The sequence below is a fragment of the Spermophilus citellus genome (genome assembly GCF_964194105.1).
Source record: "Spermophilus citellus genome assembly, chromosome: 1".
NCBI lineage: Eukaryota > Metazoa > Chordata > Mammalia > Rodentia > Sciuridae > Spermophilus > Spermophilus citellus.
In genome coordinates this window covers 202223105-202249530 of record NC_138182.1, presented here as the reverse complement: position 1 = coordinate 202249530, position 26426 = coordinate 202223105, and the positions used below count along the sequence as shown (strand labels likewise).

General features: G+C 34.2%; 1 protein-coding gene across 9 annotated transcripts in view; it reads left to right on the top strand.

Moving 5' to 3' along the window:
• The window catches only part of PAM (peptidylglycine alpha-amidating monooxygenase), a 295529-nt gene that overhangs the window by 14260 nt on the left and 254843 nt on the right, over window positions 1-26426 (top strand). For 7 of the 9 annotated variants that reach the window (XM_081293034.1, XM_081293033.1, XM_081293028.1 and 4 more), the window contains exon 2: window positions 23830-23882. The exons of the other annotated variants lie outside the window; for them this stretch is intronic. The gene's annotated coding sequence lies outside the window, so the exon portion shown is untranslated. The remainder of the gene's footprint in view (window positions 1-23829; window positions 23883-26426) is intronic. 9 annotated transcript variants of the gene reach the window in all.

Sequence of the window (26426 nt, the reverse complement as noted above, 5' to 3'; positions counted from 1 at the left end):
TATATAATATTTATATATATTATTTATTTCATATATATATATTGTTTGTGTGTGTGTGTGTGTGTGTGTGTGTGTGTGTGTGTGGTATGTAGTCATCAGATCCTATGGCAATTATAACCACAGTTAATACCTGTTGTCATATTTGATGAATATCTTACATTTCCCCTGAGATATAAATATAAAAACATTCATATTTTAAAACTACAGGGGACTTTTTCTGAGGTGGTTGAGAAGGTGTGGATTCTAGAGTTGCACTGACTGGGTCCAGCATTTACCAGCTGTGTGACTTTATCATGTGATTTTGTCTCCCTATGCCTTGGTTTTCTTATCTCTGAGACTGAATAATAATACTAGTAATTAGTAACAGTAGCCTTTAAGGTATATATTACATGCCAGACACTATTCTAAGCATGTCACATATTTTAAATATATTTAATCCTCACAATTGCCCATTCTTGGTTCCATTTAGAATTAAGGAAAATGAGGCATAGAGAGTTTAAAATAATTTGTCCAAGGTCACATAGTTACTAAGGGGTCAGGCCAGGATCTAAAGCCACAGAATCTGGCTTGGGGTGCCTGTGTCACTCAGCAAGCTTGGTGTGTGAGAATAAATGAGATCATTCATGCAGTGCTTTCAGGATGGATTCTAGCACATAGATGAAGAAGACCACAATGGAGGCAACTACTCCCTCTGTGATTACTAAAATGGTGAGGACTAGTCTTACTACTGTTAATTTTATCTGCTTTGATTCATACCTGTATTTTAATAATAGTAATTATTTTCCCAAATAATCTATAGTTTGTGAGAAATGGCTTTAATAGTATCTCTCTAGATTTTTTGTTTGTTTCAAGGCAATAGTACTTGCATTGGTTCTCAGGGGTTCATGTTTGCTTGTAAACTTAGCATTTTAGCATGTCCACATAAAAAAGTATTTTGATACAGTGGAGCCATTGGAAGGTTGCCACCGCACAGGGGAAAAAAAAAAAAAAAGCCAAAGAGCTTTGGTTAAGGCTTTTGGTAGTTATAAACTGCTGGTCTTTAAATTCTCTCCAAAGAAGTTGAGGGAGGTAGGCCCTGTAGCAATTTAAAGCCTTTACTTTTTAGTATAATGTATAATTGATTCCCAGATATAGAGTTTGGGGCTGACTGGGATCAACTTTAGTAAATTTTTTTTTTTTTTTTTTTTTTGTCACTGTGACCAAAACGCCTGAGAAGAACAATTTTAGAAGAGGGGCTTATGATTTTAGAGGTCTTAGTCCACAGATGCCCAGCTCCATTGCTCTAGGCCCAACATGAGGCAGAACATCGTGGCAGAAGAGTGCAGTGGAAGAAAGCAGCTCAGAACACGGCCACCAGGCAGCAGAAAGACAGTAAGCTTGGCTCACCAGGGACAAAATATAGACCCCAAAGGCATGTCCCCAGTGACCTCCTCCTGTAGCCACACCATACTTGCTTACAGTTTTGACAGTTAATCCCCATGGTGGGGGGATGTTGTTAATGCACCTGTTAGGCTAAAACTTCATAATCCAATCATTTTCACCTCAATCAAACTTTCTTGATGGTCTCTCACATGAGCTTTTGGCGGCACCTCATATCAAAACCATGACAGGTACTATACAACCTAATAAGCTTTTATTCCCCCATTTCTAAAAATTATGTTTATGTTCAACTTTTTTTGTTGTTTTTAAAAATGAAAATGCCATATTTTTTGATGGGAATGAAATGGAAATGAAGTTGCTCTTTCGGCCCCAAATTTTAGTGAATGAAACCCAGTGTGAGTTGGAAAGAAGCATTCTGGAAAGATTCTTACCCCAAGTGGCTCTCAGGCCCCCTCAGTAGCTGTGGTATACCAGAAGTCTGTGGCTGGGTTTAAAAGAAGAAATATTAGTTCTCATCCTGTTGAACTATGGACATCAGTAATGTAATAAAATTGCTCCCATTTATTGAGGATTTTGTGGAAAAGAAAGCCAGTCTCCTTCTGGCAATAGGCAGGTAGGTCAAGTCTCCCTTTCTGCCTCTGGGCAGCTTCATGATCTTGTGCAGATTACTCAGACTCTGAGTGCCTCAGAATTTTCATCTTTAAAACAGGAATATGTTGGTGCACACTTCATACGGTGTGTTAGTTGGAATTGTTCTTTGAGGTAATGCATAAAAAATGTTTTATGCATACAGAAAACTCGGCACATGGTTATTTTTTTTGGAAAACATTAGATGATATATTGTATGTGTGCCTTACCTGCAGTACCTCTAATGTTTTATATGGCCCTGCCATGTCAACCATTATCCCTGTCTTATGGAAGAGAAAATTGTGATTTACAAAGATTAATTGCTTTGTTTTGAATGTGAGGTTGTCTGTCAGGTGCTATATCTTCCTTATCTGCAAGCTTATTCTCTGCTCTTGTCCACCAACACATTGCTTATAAGAGAGACCAGCCAATTGTTCTTTTTCTCAAATTATGTGCTAGAATGGTTATGCAATTCAAAAGATACACCATTGTTTCTCAAACTTGTTAAATGCACCATCCTCTTTTGAAGGGAAATATTCATACTTCCAATTTGACTTAATTACATTTGTCAAAATGTTACTTAAATATACTCAAACATGGAATAAATGTCTTAATAGAACTTACACAGTTATAAAGTAAACCATTTGCCAATTAAATGTCAAACAAACTATGAAACAAATACAATTTGAGCAACTATAGTAACTTTTTTGATAGATATTATTTTGCTAAAAGCAAACTATCAATTTTAGGTTCATCCCCACTTGAGATGGAATGTATGTTTAATTTGTATCTTGTCTTTTGATAACATGGTATTAATAGATAATAAACATTTGAGTATCTGCAGTTTCATGAGATTTAACCTAAAGAATGTCTTTTTAAAGAAACGTTAAAAAATTGATACTAATAATTTCAAGGTTAGAGCAATAAGACTTCAGAAATACCAGTTGTAATGGATGTTACCTGCAAAGTTGGAAAGCTTTTTTATTCCCTGGCAAGTTGAGACATTGGCTCAGTATTTAAGCCTAGACCCCATGCTTCCTAATACCAGACCTAACTGTAGTACATGGAGTCCCATATTCTGGATTTACACTGTTATATTTTTTTGATTGATTGATTGATTATTCTGCTGTATTGGGAATTGAATCCAGGGCCTTGCACATAAAAAGCAAGTGCTATAACACTGAGCTACATCTTCATCCCTGCTACAGTGCTTTTTTCTTATATAAAATAATCTATGAATTTGCATTTTTTTGTGATAAACTAGAATTACTGTGCCAACAAGTATGTACAGTTCTTGCTTTGTGTTATATTTGATTGCCATTTACCATGACAATGCAGAAAACCCCATTTACCATACCCCATATAGAGAATCAGCAAACTTTCTGTAAAGAATCAACGGGTAAATATTTTAGGTTTTGCAGGCTGCACATGGTCTCTGCTATAACTATACAGCTTTGCCATTATATCACAAAAGCGGCCATTTTTGACATGTTGACAACACCTTATTGAGGGACATTAAAATTTAAACTTTTTATAATTTTCATGTGTCACAAAGAATTCTTCTTTAAATTTTTCTTCAGTGATTTGGAAACCTGTCAGTTTTAGCTTGAACACTGTAATAACAGCTGCAGAGCACTGGCTTGTGGACCTAGGTGGTGGAGACCTGTCCTAGACAACATTTGATACTTTCCCTTCTTTTTATTTATGGAATCAGAGTAAGGGGTAATTAAGAGAGCAGCTCTGAAGTAAGACTGGCCTTTTGTGACTCTGTTTTTTAAATCTGGATAACAAAGGAAATTTTTCTTTCCATCTCAAACAGCTGTGAGAATATAAAAATTAGTATGAACATTTAATGGTTTGAACAATGTGTAGATTGAATAAATAGTCTGTGGCTCACTGTAACTATTCTTTAATTACTGTTTAGATTGAACAGTTTTTATCATGTGTTTATTGAACATTTTAATTTTTTCATTTCTGTTACTTCTACATTACTATGTTTGTTTTTTACATATTGGTACACAAGAGCTATTTATAAACTATGTTAAGGCTATCAACCCATTCATTGTCAGGTATTTTGCAGTTCATTTTTGTCCTGCCCTATCTTTTTATGCAGTAGATTTTATTTATTTATTTATTTTTATTTTTTTAAAAAATTGGGGGTGTGTGTGCCAGGGATTCAACTCAGGGGTACTCAACCACTGAGCCATATCCCCAGCCTTATTTTGTATTTTATTTAGAGACAGATTCTCACCAAGTTGCTTAGCACCTTGCTTTTGCTGAGGCTGGCTTTGAACTCATGATCCTCCTGTCTCAGACTCCCAAGCCACTGCGATTACAGTTATGTGCCTCTGCACCCAGCCATATTTTTTAAAAAATTTATTTGTTATTTTTAGATATACATGACAGTAGAGTGTATTTTGATATAACATTCATGGAGTGTAACTAATTCTGATTAGGATCTATTTTTGTGGTTGTACATGATGTGGAGTTTCACTGATTGTGAATTTATACATTGACATAGGAAAGTTATGTCCAATTCATTCTACTGTCTTTCCTATCCCTTCCCTTCTCCCTTCTCTTTATTCCCCTTTTTCTAATCCAGTGAACTTCTATTCTTCTTTCCCATCCCTAATTGAGTGTAGCATTCACATATCACAGAGAACATTTGGTGTTTGATTTTTGGGGATTGGCTTATTTAACTTAGCTTGATAGTCTCTGGTTTCATCCATTTATGTAAAATACCATAATTTCATTCTTTTTTATGGCTGAGTAATATTCCATTGTGTATATATACCACATGTTCTGTATCCATTCGTCTGTTGAAGGGCATGTAGGTTGATTCTATAGCTTAGATATTGTGAATTGAGCTGCTATAAACATTGATGTGGTTTATGTGGTAGATTTTAAATAGACACAGTGTTTTCATTTTTATTTATTTCAATTACTAAAGATAATCTTTCAGGAATTTCAATTATTAAAGATAAATTTAGTATGTTTATCTTGTTTTTATTTTTATGAATTATCATTCCAAGATCAGATAATATTTGCCTATGTATTTATTCTAGTTGTTTTATAATGTCACATTTTATACTGAACTATTTAATCCTAGAATTTAATTTTATGTATATCACCATGTAAATATGTAAGTATATTCCTATCAGAGATTTTCCAAATTCATTCAGCATCATCAATTAAATAACCATTTCTTCCAGGCTGATTTTAAATACTATATTTATTAGACTCTAGGCAATTTGGTTGAATGTAATAGAGCTTGAAAAAAAATTTGAAGTAGGGTCATCAATATGACACTAATCTGCTCTACGAGTAGTTTTGTTTGATGTAATAGAAAGAACTTTGTGTTCCTTTAAAAGCTCTGTCTTTAAAATATTTTGGTGAAAATATATAAGAGTTAACTTTAGCCATTTTAAGTGTGCTGTTCAGATCATTTCAAGAGTCCCCAGAATATTTGGTAACATTACCATACTGGGTAACAATATGTATTTCATATTGTTGTATGGGTAGTTTATAAGACTCAGCAAAATTTCATTGTTTTTCTGTATCTGACACATTTCTTATAACTACATCTTTAGTGAGGTTGTTTTTTTTTTTTTTGTTGTTGTTTTTAATTTTGTAAGGAGTCACTTCTTCTCTCTTGCATCCCTATATTTTATAATTTGTTTTTCAGATGTGCAGAATAGTTTTTTGGTAGGAGGCATATTTTTATTGTGCATTAGTTTTCTGTTTATGGAACTTCATTTTATTTAATAAATATTTTTTAAAATCACCATGTAGCAATAAAATATAGTAATATAAATTTAGAAACATGATGCAACTTGTGAATTGACTTGGAATCTAGAGAAAAAGGAGAGTTTTCTACGAATTGAAAATAATTCAAATCACTTTCTAATTGAGAACTACTTTTACTATGCTACTTAAAATTGCAAACCTTTGTCTCTAATTCTTGTCTACTCCCTCTTTTTTCCATAGAATTTGTTATTATTGTCTAGCAAATAATGTATTTTCTCCCTAGTCCTTATGTCTGTCCACTCTAGTATTGAATCTTTGTTAGGCTGTTTTTTCGAACCAGGTCCCTGGAACTAACAGGTTATCTATAAATATTAGCTGAATGAATAAAAATTTAGATGGAAAATTCGTATTAAAGTGGGTGTTCTTGAAAAAAACATTGACCTAGTTGTTTCAGAAAATGATACTTCTAGAGACTTTAAAAATGAACCCAAATGAGGTGTTTTTTCCTTCCCAGAAGGCATCTGTGGGTGAAATGCATTTAAGAAAACAACCTTCCAGCTAAGAGGTAAGTGATTCATACTTGAATATGTGAAGAACAAGGAGTGTTGTCCTAGGGCCTATTTTACTATGCGAAGGTATTTCCCACCCCCAGAAGTAGAGACCATATTGACTTAAGACCTTTTTCATTTACCCTGCAGAGTATAGGTCACTGAAATTACTGTTTTTCATTTTTATAGATGAAAGCAAAAGAAGAAGGAAAGTTGTTTTGCTAGATTCGAGATTAATCTGGAATGGTTCTGTTTATTTTGCTTCTGTGATGTTGTAAATGAAAGGTCATCTGCCAAATTTCAGTCTGCCCAAAAGAGACCTGGGGTCATTTCTTCTTATAGCAGCACTGTGTTACCTGTGACTTCACACATGAATGGAATTTTACCATCGTGAGCATAAGCAGGCTGGACGTCAAGTAAACACCTCTTGGATCCCCACTAGATAGAAAAAGGGAAAAAGCCTAAATTACAGAAAATTAAAAAGGAGACTTGGAAGAACTGCCTGTTAGCTCACTGCCTGTCAGCTCTCATCTCCCCACTAGTCTTTCCTGTGATTTGACTTGCTTTCTTTAGTACTTGCATATTGCTCTTCTACAGTCTCCTTGATTTTGCCCTATTGTGTTTATGTGTTTATATTTGTTCTGTCTCCTTCTTAGGTGGTAACATTGTCAAAGGCAGACAGTTTGCCTTCTACTTTGTAATTCCCTCTAGCATTCTGCCCAGTATTTTAAACAAGAAGCACTCAATTAACATTTGCCTAACAAGTAAACAAGAGGGAAAATTAAGGTTTCAGGAAGGAGATTGTAATATTACCAAAAATCATATTAAGGAGTCAGAGTAATCAAAACTGGCATTTGGTTTCCCTGTCATTTAGAGTGAAATGAAAACTGGACCCCATATGAATGGATAAAATGAGTTGTGGGACTGTTCAAGTAGATGATTATTATTGTTTTCCTTCCAAAGCCTGGTCTGTGGCATTTTGTTCCAAAGGAAACTTTAGACCTGTGGTGATTTAATCTTGCCAAATTAGAAACCTCTAAAATGAGTCATTCTCATTTTCATTTAGTTTGTTTTTACATGGAAAAAGGATTGTGTAGACAAACAACAAAATGAATGAAGCTTGCTTTTCTGGTGGATTGGTGATGACAGCTTTCTTGGTTTGTCCTTGTCATGGTTCCCATGGTAATATTCTATATGCGGATGCTGTACAGGGCAGGTTTATGTTGTGTTTTTGGAAGGAATATTTTGTACCAATTTGAATCAGGAGAGATCTACTGATGGGATGTATACAAGATCAGAATAGAAGAGAATGTGCTATCCTGGAAAACCCCCTGGACTTGCCATCACAATCTTGAGGACTCCTCTCTGGGCTTCACTCAGCTTCCATAAAGTGAAAGAGGGTAACCTGTATAAAACAGGGATCCTCAACCTTACTAGATCCAAACAATGACTCCTTTTTTAATAGCGTTTCAGTGCCCTCTGGACTACCATGAAATGAAACCCATATATAAAATAACTGCCTACATAATCCTTAATTGTAATATAAGAGAAATAAAAGTAGTTTATAATAAGATAATATATTTTAATATGTAAATGTTTAGTTATGTGAAAGATAGAATGAAGTGTTCAGAAGCTTGTGCCTGTAGATAGACCATCAGAGTATGCAACAGCGAGACCCATGCAGATTGATGCATCTTTGTTTTATTGGCTGCTCAAATACCACAAATGGCATTATTGTTGCTGATGTGATTTTTTTTCCAAAATGATGAGCAACTCTAGGCAGAGTTCCAAATTAAACAAAATACCGTCTTCTTTTGATTTATACAGCAGTTTCATTTCTAAACATAAGGATTTTTAAATCATGCAAAAAAAATTCTACATGTTTATGAAATAGAATTCGGATTTAGGATCAGATTATCACTTATATAATTCATGGGCCCTCTGAGAGCTGAGCGGGTGTGGTAGAGTACTTCATTCAGAAGGATTATCTTGAACATTGCATGGTGTGTCTGAACTGAATCTCTGCCTTCTCAGGCCAGCAGCTCTCTCCCCACACCAGCTGTAACAACTGGATTTCTGAGTCAACCAACAGGAGGTTGTAGCCCCCTCCCCCAATGATAAAAACATTGCTCTAAGGCAGAGTTTCTCCACCTTAGCACTTTCAACATTTATTGTAGGGAGTTTTCTGTGCATTGGAGGGTGTTTAGCAGAGTCCCTGGCCTGTACCCAGTAGCTGCCAGAGTACTTCCTAACCTATGATAACAAAAATCTGACTTCAGATATTGTCAGATATCTCCTGGGAGGCAAAAATGCCCCAGGGTTGAGAAGCACTACTCTGAGGTCTCTACCAGCATCAAAAATCTGTCATTAGGATGATACAATATTTGTTAATGTGGATTAAAAACTTTCATACCACAGTAACAGACATTAATTTTTTTTTTTTTGCAAGGCTCACCTAGTAAGGGGAGCTTTTAATAATTCCTCATTGTTTTTTTTTTCTGGTCTTTTAACGCTGGGATTATTTTATTGTCTGGCTTTAGAGGGGTAGGAAGTATTTACGATATAAGATGATAAATTTCATAGGGAACTGGAATTTCAAGAAAGACTGCTTCAAGAAGGTCATTTGGTAAGTAGAAGTTCACGGAATTTCTTTCTGACAAGTTGGACATTAATGTTAAAGGTTACAAAATCAGAATTTTATTTCCTCAGGAAATATTAGAAATTCATTGGGTACCTTCTCATTTTACAGATGAGAAAAAAACTAAATGCTAAAGTACAGTCACAGCTTACTTAGGAGCTGGGACTTTAATTCATGTCTTAAATGCCCCTGTGCTGTTCTTTATAACACAATGCAATGCTTCTCAATCAGGCTATATTTGTAAAATATTCTTAATGTTCTGCAAGCATTGAAACTTGACAGGAAATAAAAGAAAAAAAATAACATTTAAAAAAATCTATGATCTTTATTACACATGCCAAGATAAATAAACAAGAATGTTAACTACTATCTATAGGGACTTGCATTTATTGATTAGGCCCAGAAATACTTTTAGTGCTGATGTAATAACAACTCTTCTTGTGGACTAGATTTTGTTTTAAGCCCCATACCTTTTTAATGCTTACAACCCTATGAAATAAATACTGTTATTATCATTCCATTCATGTAGAGTAGGTACTAAGAGTTTAAAACCCTGCCTGGGGTCATGAGGGTAAATGGGTGAGCTAGCATCTGAAGCTGGGCAGTCTGTTGTTGGCCACCTACTCCTGTCTTCTTGTGTCAAGCCTTAAGCGTTGAACTGAAGAATAAATTGATATCATATCCTGTCCTTGCAATTGACATTCTCAGGAGCTCAAACATTTGGAGAATTTCAAACCTGAACTCTTTCAGAATGCATTATATTTTCTTCAAAGATTAAATCATTCTTCACACTTCTCCAACATTTACACCAAAGATGAACTTGCTTTTTATAGGATATAAGAGCTTCTTTCATCTCTGAAGCACAGTAAAGGAGAGCTCTGGTATGAAGTTCATAGCAGGAAGGAATCAGGATCAGAAATGAAAGGATTGTATAAAGTCATTTTCCTTGTTTGCTTCACCCTTTGTTTTTCCCCAAGAGGAAGGAGAGATTTTGAAATCCTTTATTGCAAAATGAGTTTGCAATAGACACAAATAATATATGTGATTGACAGCTATACAAAAGAAAAAAAATCCAACCCTTAGTTCAGTAAGACATTTGAAGGAAAAAAAATCTATATTTGTTGAGAAATGAGAAGTGGATGCAAACATTTCAGACATGATATTTAAAAAGAAAATAGCATCACAGGTTTAGAAATATTTCCAAAGTCAATATTAAGTTCTTAAGTTGCAGGTAGTAGAAAAGCCAGAATCAATTAAGTTCTGCCTTTCATAAGTACCTGTTCTCTTTCTCTCTCAAATTTTATTTATTGCTTGGGGCTGGGGTTGTGGCTCAGTGGTGGATTGCTTGTCTAGCACATGTGAGGCACTGAGTTCGATCCTCAGCACCACATAAAAATAAAAAAAAGGTATTGTGTTCAACTACAACTAAAATTTTTTTTAAATTTTTATTTATTGCTAGTGATATTGGTACAGGTATAATGTTGACTTTCTTTTTTTTTAATTCAATCACTGTTCTTTGTAGAAATGGTGCTCTCATGAAAAATCTCCTTTTAAGTTCTTTTTATTCTATTTCACTTTTCAATTTGTTGTTGTATCTGAGACACCAACAAGCATTCATGCCCCCAGGTTTTTAGTTTTTAGTTGGCAGTAGCCCTTTATACCTTCCCAAAGATGAAAACTTGGTAGGAACATTGTATGCCAGGATATATTTATATTTCTGTGTGTGTGTGTGCGCGCGCGCGCGTGTGTGTTTGTAGGTATGTGTATAAAGGCAGGGATATAGCCCAAATGAAGAGAAAGTCTTTAAAGATGATCTCAGCTGGTGTCTCCTATATCATTCAGTTATGTTTAAATTTGTCATTAGCTCAGGATGAGCTACATAATTTTGGGGTCCAGTTCAAAATTAAAATGTGGGTAGGGTTGCAGATTTAGCAAACATAAAGAGAAGATGCCCTGTAAAATTTGAATTCAGGTAACAAATAATTTTTGGTATGATTATATCCTAAATAACATAGGACAAATATTATTGAGTATTCTATCACCACAAATTATTTTAAATAATTATTGCATAGTTTCACCTTTACTTTCAGGAAAAGCAAAGATTAAACCTCATCTAAGTTGTTAATAATTGTGTTTCCCTATTGTTAAAGCTGTTCATTTTTTAACTACCAACACCAGTGTTTAGAATCGTCCCTTTACTTGGGCCACTTAGAGTTTTTCCACTGTGAGACAAACTGAATAGTAAAATTAAGCCTGAAAGCTAGGGTTGGAAAAGGGAATTTGTAGGTTCCAGGCTCTTTCTCAGGCTGTTGAGTTTTAGGAAAGAATATAAATGAAGACTGAGCATCTAGAAAGCGATTCTCTTAAAATTACCTCTGTGCCACTTCCTCCCAGGAAAGTCCTCAGGCATCTCCTGGGCTCAGAATGTAGCATTTGAGGGTTCTGGTCAGAGGGCAAGATGCCTGCTGGAGGGTGACAGCCTCATAAAGACCTAATTGCAGCAACACTTGAATGGTTTACTTTTGCTCTTGGATCAAATTCAAAATTCTGCTTTGCAAACAAATGGGGACTGAGTTGAGAGTTCTTACTTTGTATTTAAATTTTTAAAAATCATCCATTCAAATGATTATACAGTGTATGAACTAAATTTTTACGCATGTTTAATTCCTTTCAAATCAAGCCAAAGATATTGTACTTTATACAAAAATATGGTCCCTTACATTTGGATTATTTGTATGAAGTTATTTTTAGTAATTAGTAGAATTTGTAGACTATGTTAGCAGAATTATGGTAAAACAAAATTTACTATCTGTAAACTTATTGTTCTTTCTTGGGTCAAATTTATACCAAACACATCCTTCTTCAGAGAAAGAACTGAGAAGGAAAAAAACAAGAATAAATTCTGCATTGCAGCTATTAAAGGAGGCAGTTTTTTATCATGATTAATTCCACAGGTAATGGAGCCAGACTGAGTTACCCCGCCTGCCCCCATCACCACCATCATAGAACACACAGAAGGTGAGACACATTACTCAAGTGTTTTGTGCCTCAGTTTGGTCCTATGCAAAATAGAGAATTTAATATTATCATCCTAGGGTTTTTATAAGAATTGAATGAGTTAATACCTATAAAAGTACTTTGAAAAGTGGTGAGTATTTAGTTGGCTATCATGAACTGTAAGTTTTTACTATCATTAATAATAATAAATTTGCAGTTATTAATATTGAAATTTTATGTCATTTAGTCTTATTTTCTAAGTTGTTGCTATTAATAGCAATATTAATGGTAATTATTACAAACCACTGGATTTGTAGGAAATGAATTTTGAACCATTGGGTTCTGCAAGTGTGTGGGCCATGGACCATGCACTTGACTCCATCAGAATCCCCCTTGCCCTGTGCCCTGCCTGTTTCTGGATGAGTCTTCTGAGGAATTCAGTCCCTCCATGGAGAAAATGTAGAGATGCACCAAAAAAGTCATATAATTCCTAACTATATAGAAATTAAAATTTGCCTTTCAGTTTAGATAATTATTTTTTAGTTCAAAGTTGGGGGCTCAGGAAGGTACTAGGCTCAGATTCTTCGCTTATTCATCTTCATTCTGAGCATAATCAGTAGCAAATCAATAATTTACAGGAACAAGCAAATAACTACTATTTTGATGTGTGGTATAAAAGTCAAGAATATATTGGAAAAATTAAGCATCAAAAGTTTTAAGAAAGAAAACTGTCAAGCATAATGTGATTATTAGTGGTAGTAATAATGATAATAATGATGAATCTCAACAGATACAGTTGACCCATAGAGTGTAACAAGAAGGCAGTACCTCTGGAAGCAGAGAGAAATTGCACTCTACCATCTGAGATTTGTAAATTAAGACTGTTCATCACTGCTCTTGAATTATAATAATTTCAATTTCACTTGAAATCTTCCTTTAGTCTCCAAATCATTATGCTGACAGAAAGGCCAGGACAAGTGCTTCATCTTTAACTTTTTATTCATCCTTCTCAAAACAGTTTCACAATCACATTATTTCAACCTATTTCAGTTGGGATGGGGAGCTGGCAGAAGAGGAATAGATGTAGCTCTTGGTATTTGTATGTCTAGACCCTACAGTATCCACACAATTTTTTAATTGGTCCAAGATTCAGTCCTGTTCTAAATATGGCTATCACTATTCTATGCTAACTTGGAGTTCTTAAATTTTGACACTGCCCCATGGTTGGAACACATTTCCTGGCCTCAGTAAAATATGCTGCTATGTCCTCTAAGGACTTAACACTAAGCATAAACAAGGACCCCAATCATTTTGCTATGAGAGAGAACCATTTTGCAACTCTCAGCAAGGAAATCCATTTTTCATGATACTCCTGTGGTTCCCTTCAGAGGCATGGATGCCTTGGTGAAAGAATGGAAAATTCAACTAATTATATGACTTTACAGAGATTTAAAGAATAATGTTATCTATTTTCAGGAAATGTTGAATATTTCCAGTATTTATTTATAGCCCTTGCCTAAAAAAATCAGATTTTTAAAGTTTTGATTTAGCCTGCATAGTGAATACATGGGTTGGAATTTATTAAATGGTACATGAAAGGTAGATTTTAGGTTGCTACTATCACTGTTGGTAGATTTGGTAAAATAGATTAATTTGCTTTTTATTAAAATCATGTCACCTCTTTTACACTTCCTCACTGTAAAAATAGTTAAGGAAAGTCCTATTTCAGTTCATTGCATGTATATAGCTCCAATGATGTTTTAGTAACAGAAATCATATGTTTGATGTCTTGGATGAGAAATGAACAAATACAATGTAATTTTCTTTTATAATTTAATCACATAATTCAGCCTGCTTTAAATTGTTTGTTAACAAGGTGTGACAATTTATGTATTAAAATAAAAATTTATAATAAGAAACTGCCCACATACTTTATTTGAAGGGTAATTACCCTTCATATACTCCATAACTCATCAGCTTTGATGAAGGTGGCAGTGAGTTATTATGGTCTTTACTTTGTCAGAAAGACTTAATAACTTCATCATGCCACTGCTGTCTCAAAGTTATAGATCGTATGCAAGGCATAATAACTCTTTTTCTTTTCAATAGAAACTACATTTCTCTTCACAAGTGGTCAGTAATTCACAGTTAAGAATTAAAAGTTAGGGGCTGGGGATGTGGCTCAAGCGGTAGCCCGCTCAACTGGCATGCGTGCGGCCCCCGGGTTCGATCCTCAGCACCACATACAAAGATGTTGTGTCGGCCGAGAACTAAAAAATAAATATTAAAAATTCTCTCTCTCTCTCTCTCTCTCTCTCTCTCTCTCTCTCTCTCTCTCTCCTTGCTCTCTCTTTAAAAAAAAAAGAATTAAAAATTATCACTTTGTGGCTTCACGTCCTATTTTCACCCACAAGAGAGACAAAATGCCTTACTTATATTTACATAATTTAAGAAAGTTCACAGAATGCTCATTTTTTAAAAGTATAGTAGAATCCTTTTGTGACACCACCAGGTAACAGATCATAACATTTGTATTATGAGCCAGCTGTGTTATATGTGTTTTTTAAGGTTGTATCAAATCAAATATTATGTTTGGAGAGGGTCATAATTTCATCTAAAGCATGTTACTTTATTCTTATTCCCTTTAGCTGGAATTCTTCTTATTAAGTAACTACTATCTTAACAGCAAAATTATGAGCATGGTGGTGACATTATTAAAATATGTGTGTGTTATCTGGAAAGTAAAGATAAGAATGTATTAATAGTTCAAGGGGAACATCACAGCCTGTGAGGACAGAGGTTTGGTGGTTAAGTGCCCTGATGGTTGACACCATCAGAAGTTAACAGGAACTATGTAGGTGTCAGGACATGATGAATATTGAAGGATGACGTTTCTACAGAGTAATGAATTTTTCTAGAAAAAGCACTGACATTATTGGGAAATTTACATTAAGTCATAAGTATAGGTATAAACAGTACTTTTAAGTCATATGTATAAATAGTACTTTTACTTTTGAGTTTTCAAAATATACAATGAAAGAAAACAATTCTTTTCCTGTTAAAAACTCAATATGAAGACTGGATTTGATGAGAATTAAGTTTTCAAACGTCAAAAAAAGTTCATTTAAATTTGTTTTTAAAAGCAAACTCCACAAGTAATTCCATATCTGGGTTTATGCCCCCAGAATTGAAAACAGGGACTCAAATTGATATGTATAAGCCAGTGTATTTATTGCAGCAGTCTTCACAATTGCCAAAAGGTGCAAACAACCTGTGTCCATCAACAGATGGTGCATAAACAAAATGAGGTATATACATAGAATGCAATACTATTAAACATTAAAAAGGAATGAAATTTTGACATCTGCTACAACGTGGATGAACGTTGAAGATATTATGCTAATTTAAATAAGCCAGGCTCAAAAGAAAGACCATAGTATGATTTCCCTTACATGAGGTAGTTAGCATAGTTAGACTCATAGATAGAAAATAAAATTCTAGCTGGCAAGGGCTGGAGGGCCAAGGGAATGGGGAGTTATTTTTTAATGGGTACCGTTTTGGTTTGGGTAGATGAGCCATTCTGAAGATGGACAGTGGTAATGGGTCCACAACTTAATGACACTGAATGTATAGCTAAACATGGTTAAAATGATAAATTTTAGGATAAGTATGCCTCACCAGAATATAAAAAGCAAAATTTACAAAAATGAAATTTATAAAGTAATAAATGCTTCCAGTGATTTAGAGAAGAAATTAACAAGACAAATTTAAGGGTCAGCTAATTATTCATATTATATAGTTAGATTAAGTTTGTTAAAAATACAGCTTCCTTATCTTGTATATGAACTGGGGAATGGTCAATAAATAGTTGTTGATTGATACTTCTTCCAGAAGTTATAGGCAGAGCTTCCTATGCAAAGCCATCAGCTTAACTGTAACTCTTCAATTCTACTCACATCCTTAGTGAGTAGTTCAGAAACAGTCAAATCAATAAACACACAACAACAAGAACATAAAAAAGGTAACATGCAATACATTAGATTATAAAAGCTAATGTGTATTAGCTATTGTAAAATACACCATAAATTGTTGTTGATAAAAGAAGAGTAATACCTGGGAAATGAACAGCTAGTTTGATTCCAAAACTGTGTCGGAGGATCAAGAGTGCTATTATCCTCCATTTTATGGATGTACAAAGAATTTAGAGAGATTACACTGGGACTCCTGGCCATGTTGTTACTTACTTTATTACGATGGAGGCTTTCTCTAAGTCTCTGGTGGTTATGAGGGTGATTTGACTGTTCTCCTGAGAATAGATCTGAGTAGAGGGAGAGAAGCTATCTTAATAGTGTGGTACTAGGTTCGACATCACTGCTTTGTATGGCTGCATTTCTGAAGGCATTGGGTCCATTTTGGCTTCTTTCAGGAATATAATTTTCATTGTTATTAGTAGTGTTACCTCTAGATATGAGAAACTGCACCTGAATAAAAAGTTAGGTTTCATTTTTCTGAGTAATTATATTTTCCTTCATTGTTTTCTTGAATTATACTTGTTCATTGTGGAAAATCAGCCAATATAAAAATAAAAACCACAAATAGAACAATGGTTTTTCAGTTATCCATAATTTTACCACCCAGTGCTAAACATTTGTTTATACATTGTATTGTTCTGTCCATGTATACGTGAACACATACAGAGATAGATATAAAGCTGGGAGATGTAAAACTAAGATCATGTTTATTGTATTTTATAGCCTGCATTTTTCAGTGAGCATTAGATAAAGTTCATTTTCTCATATCACTAAATGTTCTTTTACAGCTGCCTTCTAAGTAGCTGCACTGCATTTTGTTTTGTCTGCACTTAATCCTCTATTGGGATTTTAGATTTTTTTTATTATTATAAAAGTCACTATAATGAAAATATTTTAGATTACATTTTGCTTATCTCTATTTCCTGAAAATAAATTTCTAGAAGTTAAATTAAGTTAGAGGGTTTGAACATTTTTCACAGTGTTTGATACATATATGCTAGCTTGTCCTTCAAAAAATCATGTGGGTTTATACTTCTGCAGTACTCTATGGGAGAACACTTGTTTCATTTCTCTTAAACTCTCAATTTGAGAAGTATAAAATAATAATCATTATTTTAATTTAAATTGGTGACTTGAGCACTTTTTATATAACTGTTGGCCATATGCATTTTTACATGTTCTTGTTAATGTGTTGATGTGTTTCTCTTTTATACTTGTACTTTTTGTTTACATGTAAAAGGTAACCCAGTAGTATGTTTCTCTTACAATTACTTTTTCTCTAGTGGATTTTTCAGTTTAAAATATTTTCTTGGTACCAAGAAAAAAGAAACAAAATAAATTTTTTTAATTATTTTATTGTTGGTTGTTCAAAACATTACATAGTTCTTATTATACCATATTTCACAGATTGATTCAAGTGGGTTATGAACTCCCATTTTTACCCCGTATACAGATTGCTGTGTCACATCAGTTACATTTCCATTGATTTACAAATTGCCTTTCTAGTGACTGATGAATTCTGCTGTCTATCCCATTCTCCACTGTCCCCTCACCCCTCCCCTCCCCGCCCCTCCCCTACTCTCTCTCCATCCCCTCTACTATAAATCATTTCTTCCACTTATATAATTTTTCTCCTACTCCTCCTTTCCGCTTATATGTAACTGTGTATAACCCTGAGGCTCACCTTCCAGTTCCATGCAATTTCCCTTAACTCTCACTTTCCCTCCCGCCTATCATCCCTGTTTAATGTTATTCTTCTTCTCCAGCTCTTTGTCTCTACCCTGTCCTTGGTTACTCCCCTTATATCAAAGAAGACATTTGACATTTGTTTTTTAAGGATTGGCTAGCTTCACTTAGTATAATCTGCTCTAATGCCATCCATTTCCCTCCAAATTCTATGATTTTGTCATTTCTTATTGCAGAGTAATACTCCATTGTGTATAAATGCCACATTTTTTTAATCCATTCATCTATTGAAGGGCTTCTAGGTTGGTTCCACAATCTTGCTATCGTGAGTTGTGCTGCTATGAACATCGATATAGCAGTGTCCCTGTAGCATGCTCTTGTTAGGTCTTTAGGGAATAGACCGAGGAGGGGAATAGCTGGGTCAAATGGTGGTTCCATTCCCAACTTTCCAAGAAATCTCCATACTGCTTTCCAAATTGGCTGCACCATTTTGCAGTCCCACCAACAATGAACAAGTGTACCCATTTCCCCGCATCCTCGCCAGCACTTGTTGTTGTTGGATTTCTTAATGGCTGCCAATCTTACTGGAGTGAGGTGGTATCTTAGGGTGGTTTTGATTTGCATTTCTCTGACTGCTAGCGATGTTGAGCATTTTTTCATGTACTTGTTGATTGATTGTATGTCCTCCTCTGAGAAGTGTCTGTTCAGGTCCTTGGCCCATTTGTTGATTGGGTTATTTGTTATCTTATTATCTAATTTTTTGAGTTCTTTGTATACTCTGGATATTAGGGCTCTATCTGAAGTGTGTGGGGTAAAGATTTGTTCCCAGGATGTAGGCTCCCTGTTTATCTCTCTTATTGTTTCTTTTGTTGAGAGAAAACTTCTTAGTTTGAGTAAGTCCCATTTGTTGATTCTGGTTGTTAACTCTTGCGCTATGGGTGTCCTATTGAGGAATTTGGGGCCTGACCCCACAGTATGTAGATCATAGCCGACTTTTTCTTCTATCAGACGCCGTGTCTCTGATTTAATATCGAGCTCCTTGATCCAAAATAAATTTTTAAAAACAAAAACTCTAGTTAACAACTTTACTTGGCATTTGTTTCTGAATGGAAGATAAATTCCCTTCTTTCAACTTCTGGTGAGAAAAACATATCCTGTCAGCCAATTAGTTGTAAAGCATTCAGTCTGATAGTAGATAACCAAGTAACTTCAGATAGATTGTCTCTAGGGTTTTATCTAAAACATGCTGGGAGTGTCTTGAAGGAAAGTACAGCTATGGTGAACATTTCAATTTGGAAATGTTCCATTACTCCAAGTATTGTTGAAATACAATACCAACTGTCATTTTTTTCTGGGCAATATGCAAACATTAAGAGACGTTGTATCCATGATATTAAGAAAGATAATAACAAATTGTAGATTAGAGTCATTTATTGTTTTGGTGTTGATTTTATTTAAACTTGGTTATGTGGGGGCTGGGATTGTGGCTCAGTGGTAGAGTGCTTGCCAAGCATGTGTAAGTCACTGGGTTTGATCCTCAGCACCATAGAAAATAAATAAATAAAATAAAGATATTGTGTCCATCTACAGCCAAAAAATTTTTTAATTGGTATTCATGAAATTTAAGAAATTTATTTCAGACATAAGAAACAGTATTGTATGTGCATATGTGGGTTTGTGCATATGTTGGAGCAGATAGGAATTAAATGCCAAAAATCATAATATCAACAAAAATATTGAAAGTAAATGAAATCTTTATTGTTACAATTGCTCTCCAATCCAATAGTGATTAAAGTCATGTAAAAAGACTGTGGAAATTACTCTTAAAACAAATATTTACCAAGTTCCAGGAAGTGAATATATTTGTATAAAAAGCGCTTAACAATTGCACAAGGTTATTTCTTTTTGTCCTTACCCAAATTTTCCTGGCAAGGTCTCTTTGGTTGCCTGGAGTACTTGGTGTGTAGTCTCTTAACTTTGAAGAACATATAATGCATGGTCACCCATCTCCCATTGATTGGCAGTGTGAAGAGGAGGAGTAGGGACTGTGAACTAATGTGGAAAGCTAGTGGGAAATTTGGAATTTCAAGTCTATTCTCAATATACTAGATGGGACTACTCCCTATTTAAAGGAATCCCACAAACCATAATTTTGTCAGGTGAAGAATTTGTAACAAAAAATTATGATTGGTTTATTGTTCTCATCAATCAGAATGTAGTTTCACAGTTTTGTTTTTGCTGTTTTGTTTTGTTTTGTTTAGTACTGGAGACTGAATGAACCCAGGGTTGCTTAACCAACTTAGCCCCATCCTCACCCCTTTTTTATTTTTTGTTTTGAGACAGGGTCTTGCTAAGTTGCTTAGGGCCTCACTAAATTACAGAGGCTGTCTTTGAACTGCCTCAGTCTCCCAAGTCCCTGGGATTACAGTTTTTTACCACCACATCCAGGAGCTTCACAGTTTTTGAGACTCATGATGGTTTCACATATTTGATTATGAGCAGGGTATGTGCTTCTTGAGGCCATCTTAGGGAAAAAAAAAAAAAAAAGACATGAAAGTGTCAGGTCCTGAAGTGGCTTATCTGTTAATTGTTAATTGTTATTAGCAGTTTATTGTTAACCAGGTAACATTGGGTAAATACTTTTTTAAAATTCTCTAAAAAATTTCCCTGTTGATTAGGAGGCTTGGTCTTAATAGGAAAAGGACTCTTTCTACACGAATATAATGTCTTAGTCTTACCTTTTCTTTTTTTCTTTTAGGATTTTTAACAACAACAACAACAACAAAGACAAATTGATGAGATCATGGATTTGTTAATTAACTGAATTGAATTTTCCCATAATTTATAATAGATCAGAACACTACATGTACCTTACAAATATACACGATTATTTTTTCTCAATTAAGAATACATTTTAAGATGGGAAGAGTAGTGCACTAATCCCCAGTGGTTTGGGAGGCTGAGGCAGGAGGATTGCAAGTTCAAGACCAGCCTCAGCAATTTATGGAGGCCTTAAATAATTTAGTGAGGTCATGCCTCAAAATAAAAATTAAAAGGAGCTGGGGATGTGACTTAGTGGTTATGTTCCACTGGTTAAAAAAAAATTAAATGTTAACTTGCCTTCACCGAATATGTGAATCTTTTGTAGAATACCTAAGTTTATTTGCATTTAAGAGGTCTAGAATATCCTGATATGGTGGCTCAGGTCTGTAATTGTAGTGATTTGAGAGATTGAGGCAGGAAGATCCCAAATTTAATCTAGCCTCAGCACCGTAGTGAGACCCTACGCAACTTAATGAGACCCTATTTCAAAAAGTACTTGTGAGTGGAAATTTTTAGAATGTTTACACTCTTGGAAAATATTTAAAATAATTGTTGGTTAAGTGCAGTATTTTAAGTTACTGAATACATATATAATTAAGTATATATTGAGTATCCTAATACTGCTTGTATTTCAGAGTGTAGACAGTAATGATATAGAAATCTTCTTTTACATTTAAAAAACCAAACTAGTAAAAGATTTAAAAATAATTTTGAATATATAAAGTGCATTGAACAATGATATCAAAACTTTTATCCTCAATTTATAAACAAAACTAATTTAGCAATTTTGCAAGGAATTAGAGTTAGAGCATATTACTTTTTTACAGTTAGAATAAAGCACTAAAATTCAGAAATATGTGAAACATACTGAAAGTTATATATTCACATATTTCTCACATATTGAAACTTTGTGTTTGACAGATTATATGCACATTCTTTCCCTTTTAAAAAGGGTTGATCATATTTATATAACTACTGAGCTCTTTATTGGGGGATTTAAAAATGCATTATTTATTTAATGCTTTTGAATTTATAATGTACTTGAAATGGCTTATTTATCTTTGACCAGTTACCTCTTGAAACTTTCTGTTCTATGAAATTAATTTAAATGATCATTTAAATATGTATTGCTAGTAGAGAGTATCTCCCATTTCCCCTCATACTGGGGGTCAGCATCATGCAGCTCTGACCAGTATGACCAGGTCCCAAGGGAATGGGAGAGAAGAAGGGAGGATGTTCCACAGCCTGGTGTGGAGGGATGATCTGGGCAAGTGGAAAGCTGTTTTCCTAGAATGAATTGCCAGAAGTAGGTTCTTACTGATATATTTTTAACCAACTGAATGCAGGCATTATTAAACCCGGGGTTGAACAAAGAATTCCAAGCATTTTGAAAGATGTGGTTGCGTCAAAGACATTTTTCTTTTCCTACTCAGAGAGAAAATATTATTATTACTATTGAATTAGCTGATTCTTCCTAATCTACATTATTTTCAGGGTAGACTTCTAAGAAAGATTGAAGTTTTATAGAAAACAGAAGACATTTTGATTAAATAGGAAATGTAGTGATATTTACAATTATGCTGATTCATCTACCAAAAAGTATTGTGTATGAGGATTATCAATTCAAATATATATGTTTATATATATTTACATTTATAAAATATAAAATATGTGACTATGAATATATACATGTATATATGTGTGTGTGTGTGTGTGTGTGTGTGGAGAGAGAGAGAGAGAGCGAGAGAGAGAACATATAAAACGTGACTGTGAAATTCTGTTGTTAATTTTTTCAGTTGAAAACTCTGAACTTCAAAATCTGGTATCTTTCATGAGAGTGAGAAGTTTCATTTCCATTGTGTTGTTTACTTAGATTCTCAGACTTTTCTCAAAATGGAAGAAGTGTTAGCAGGTTGCTCCAGACAGTGACAAATAAAACAATATAGGAGTGTTTGGAAGGGAAAATAGGGTATCCCACTCTGGTACTTTTTCAGTTTCTTCTTTTTGCTGTAATCTTCCTTAGATGAAACTCAAAAATTATTCTTGAGATTTCTGTGGAAACCGACTTAAAATAAGAAGTTTTAAACTGCTGTCTAACCCCTATGCTGGTAGTGCTTATTTTTGAGTATCACTAACAGTTTAAAAGTGCTTATCAGAGCAACTCTTACTGCCTTAATTTGTGTGCACAGATTGCTGTGAGTGTCGTTACTATCTGTTTTGTATCAGGCTTCCTAGCTAATTTCCTTGTTTATTAGCTAAATGATTTTCTTAACGGCTACCCTTTTGACAAATGTAGAAATCTTAGCTGCTCTGAGAGAGAAAACTAAAGTTAAAAACTCACAGTGAAAGGGATGAAGAACATCTGTATTTATGCTGCTGCTGTGGTGTTGGTATGAGAGAAAATCTGTTGATTGACCTTGATTCTTGACTGAAAGTCACAAGAATATGCATAATTTGGCCTTTCTCCACAAAACAAATAGCAACTGTCTCCAGTGAAAGCAGGGAATTCAATTTCCTTTCCTTTGAGTGTGGAAAAGAGAATCTTTCCCAACCTTTTTATTAGAGGATTTAGTGAATTTTTTTTCTGAAATATTTTTGACAGATGCATTGTAGTTCATAGATTATTAATCAAGAGCTATTTAGTTTAATTTTTACTTGTACATATACTTGTAGATTTAGAGGTCTACAATATTGTGTTTAAAAGAGGAATGTGGTCTTTTGTTAAAGGATCAAATTCAATGATATCAATAAAAAGTTCCATGATCTGATGATAGCTTGGGTTCCATTCCTTGGAAGGACCCTGAGCATTTAAATCAGGAGTAAATTTGATATTTCTTATAAACTCATTTAGATTGATTTGGTTCAATGAAGACAACACCTGCAAGCCAAACCCTCTAGGGCTAACTGTGCATTCTTTTGACCATTTTTGAATTCAATCTTCAAGAGTTGCCTTGGATCCATGGGGAGACCAGGTTCATAGTCTAGGACTCCTATAGACCTATTAGTGCTTTGGCAACCAAGGAATCTAACATGGTACCCAAATATTTGTTTATTTACTTACCAGTTGCTATCCAGAGTTTGGGCACAGAGGTTGGGTATTTATATTTCCACACAGCAAAATCCATATTTTTAAGTGAGGCAAAAAAAAAAAAAATGAGCTTCCTAATGTTTTGAGTCAGGTAGGAGTAACCTTTGCTTTTGCAAACCTGGTTACATCTGTTATCTTTTTATTTTTGTTTATTAAGCACTATTGAGCCAAGTAAGATTAGAGAAAATCATGAAAGAGAAAGCATTTGTTACTATGCCATCATTTCATTTGACATTGCTTGCCTCCTATGTTTTCTTTCCTCAGGTTGCCAGTCACATTAAGGACCCCACATTCCCTCATTTTCCATGAGAGAAACTGTAAATTTATTCTATCCTTAAAACCTACCCACTTGTTATTTGTGCTGATTACTTAACCCCCTTGTCTCAGTTTCCTTATTTATAAAATGACAATATTCCCTAATCCATAATATTGTTATTAGGATTAAATGCATTAAAGTGTGTAAAACACTTAGTTTGGTACCTGGTTGTCCAAAGTGCTGAGCAACCAGTTATTAAATAATTGCTAATAGGATCTATTAATAAAATACTTCTTTGCCAAGTTTTGAAATGTTAAATAACATGAATGTTTTGAATTATTTTAAATGTTCAGCCCCACAAGGGATGATTATTTGCTTTTTTATGTGCAAATACACTTGTAAAATGTCTTCAAGATGCAAAAGGACTGTTGGGTCAGTCTCCAGAAAATTATTGGCATAGAGAGAATATCCTAAGAATCCTATGAAGCATACTGAGTCTCTAACTGGAAAAGAAGAAAACAGTAGCCACATAGTGTTGAGTTGGTTGGTTATTTTATGTCCTCTATAACTTTTATTTCTTTCATAATCCCTATGATGTGAACATTCTAAATTCTATGACTATTATCAGATATTATTTTAAAATTATTTTCTGGCATTGTGAATATATTTCTTTTGAGACATCACAGTTTTAAACATTTAGAATATAACTCACCCATTTTACTTTGAAAATACTGTATGCAAAATAATTTTGAAGGGCATTTTATTTCCTAGCATGTATTTTCAGCAGGTGGCTAATGGCTTTTGACCTGCTGTAGCAGCATACAGAACTGAATGTCAGGCTCAATATTTTTTTAAAAGATGCATTTCATTTTGCATAATGAAAGCACAGTAATTTTTTTAGATTGCCTTACATATTTTTCCAAGTAGTTGTTGATACATTGGTGTCAATTTAATAAAATGTGGAAGAGAACATTGTTAATTTTCCAGCACTCAGGTTTTAAGTATATTTAATTAGGATTTCTAACTAAATATTTTAATAAATAGTATCAGATTTAATGTATTTGTATATTAAAACCATTTAAAGCATGTGATGCCAGCCTTCCATCTTTCCCATATTTTTTAACTGTTCTTATGAAAAACGACACATCTTAATCCAACCACTTTTTTCTCTAGTGAGTTCTATTATCTATTATTTCTGTTGAAATTCATACAGCATATTCCATGGTCTATTTCCACACAGAGTTTGAAAATTACACATGCTAAGGAATAATTCTTTATTGTTGTGCAAAAGTAGATCTTGATATATACTCTATAAATGACAGCAATGGTTCATGGTTCCTAGATTAGTGATTTCAGATCATTATTAATGTTAGTTTCAAATTAAGTACTGGTACAAATTTTTTAAAAATTTTTTTAGTTGTTGATGAACCTTTTTATTTTATTCTTTTGTTTATATGTGGTGCTAAGAATTAAACCCAGTGCCTCACACATATGAGGAAAACCCTCTACCACTGAGCCACAACCCCAGCCCTGGTACAAGTTTTTATCCAACTGTTTTTGCAACCATGTATCACATTGAATAACATCACTTGGACTTGAACTTAGGTGGAATTTTGCAATGTAGTTGTGCATGCAGCTTGCTTAGTGCCCAAAGTACCTTGCAGTGTGTGTGTGTGTGTGTGTGTGTGTGTGTGAGAGAGAGAGAGAGAGAGAGAGAGAGAGAGAGAGAGAGAGATGGAAAATGACAATGTGAAGAGTAATGTTCTGGGTACATTAGAGCTGGCATTTTGCCATTGAACTGTATAAGGGAGGAATATTATCTGTGGGCTTTGCATTTAAGGCATAATTTCTGAGACAGAGTTCTAATTTTATTTATTCCCTTAGGTAATTACTGGTTTTCAGCATGCAAAGGAATTTTATTATTGGATTTTCTTTAATGGTTAAACTCATATAGTAGATGTCCTTTCTTTAAATTTAGGCACTAAAAATTCTCACATCAAAGTAGCTTGTGATTCTCATTTGTGGCTAGAGTGTTAATCATCTTTCAATAATGCTTTGAAGTTTGCTTTTTTTCCTCTTTTTTTTTCTTAACTCAGCATGAGTTCATGAATAAAACTAACTACTCTGATAGGTATAGTGTATTATTACTGCTCCTGCCTATGGCTCTTGCTAATAAAAATTCCATTTCTGGTTAGTTCGCTGGAATCAAATCAATGTAGTATAAGTCATACATTTTTCTTGTTATGAAGCCCTCTCTCAGAAAATAGGGAGGAAGGAAAGCGTGGTGGGTGGATGGGTGGTGAAAAAGGTAATTCAGGATTAAATATATTTTAGCTTTCTTGTCCAGTTGTGTTTACTGTGTAATTTTGAGGCTGGATCCTCACTGTCCTAAATCCTTAAAGTTAAAATTCCTATTCTTTAGGACCAAATTCCTGAGGATTCCTATTCATTAGTTAAAGTATGAAATCACTGTTGTGTAGATGAAGTAGCAATAACAATGGCAGTAATAGTGTGAGAATGTGTGTGTGTCTGTGTGTGTGTGTGTGTGTGTGTGTGTGTGTTTAAATACAGCTAGATAAGAAGCTGTCAACTGAGGAATAGGGTT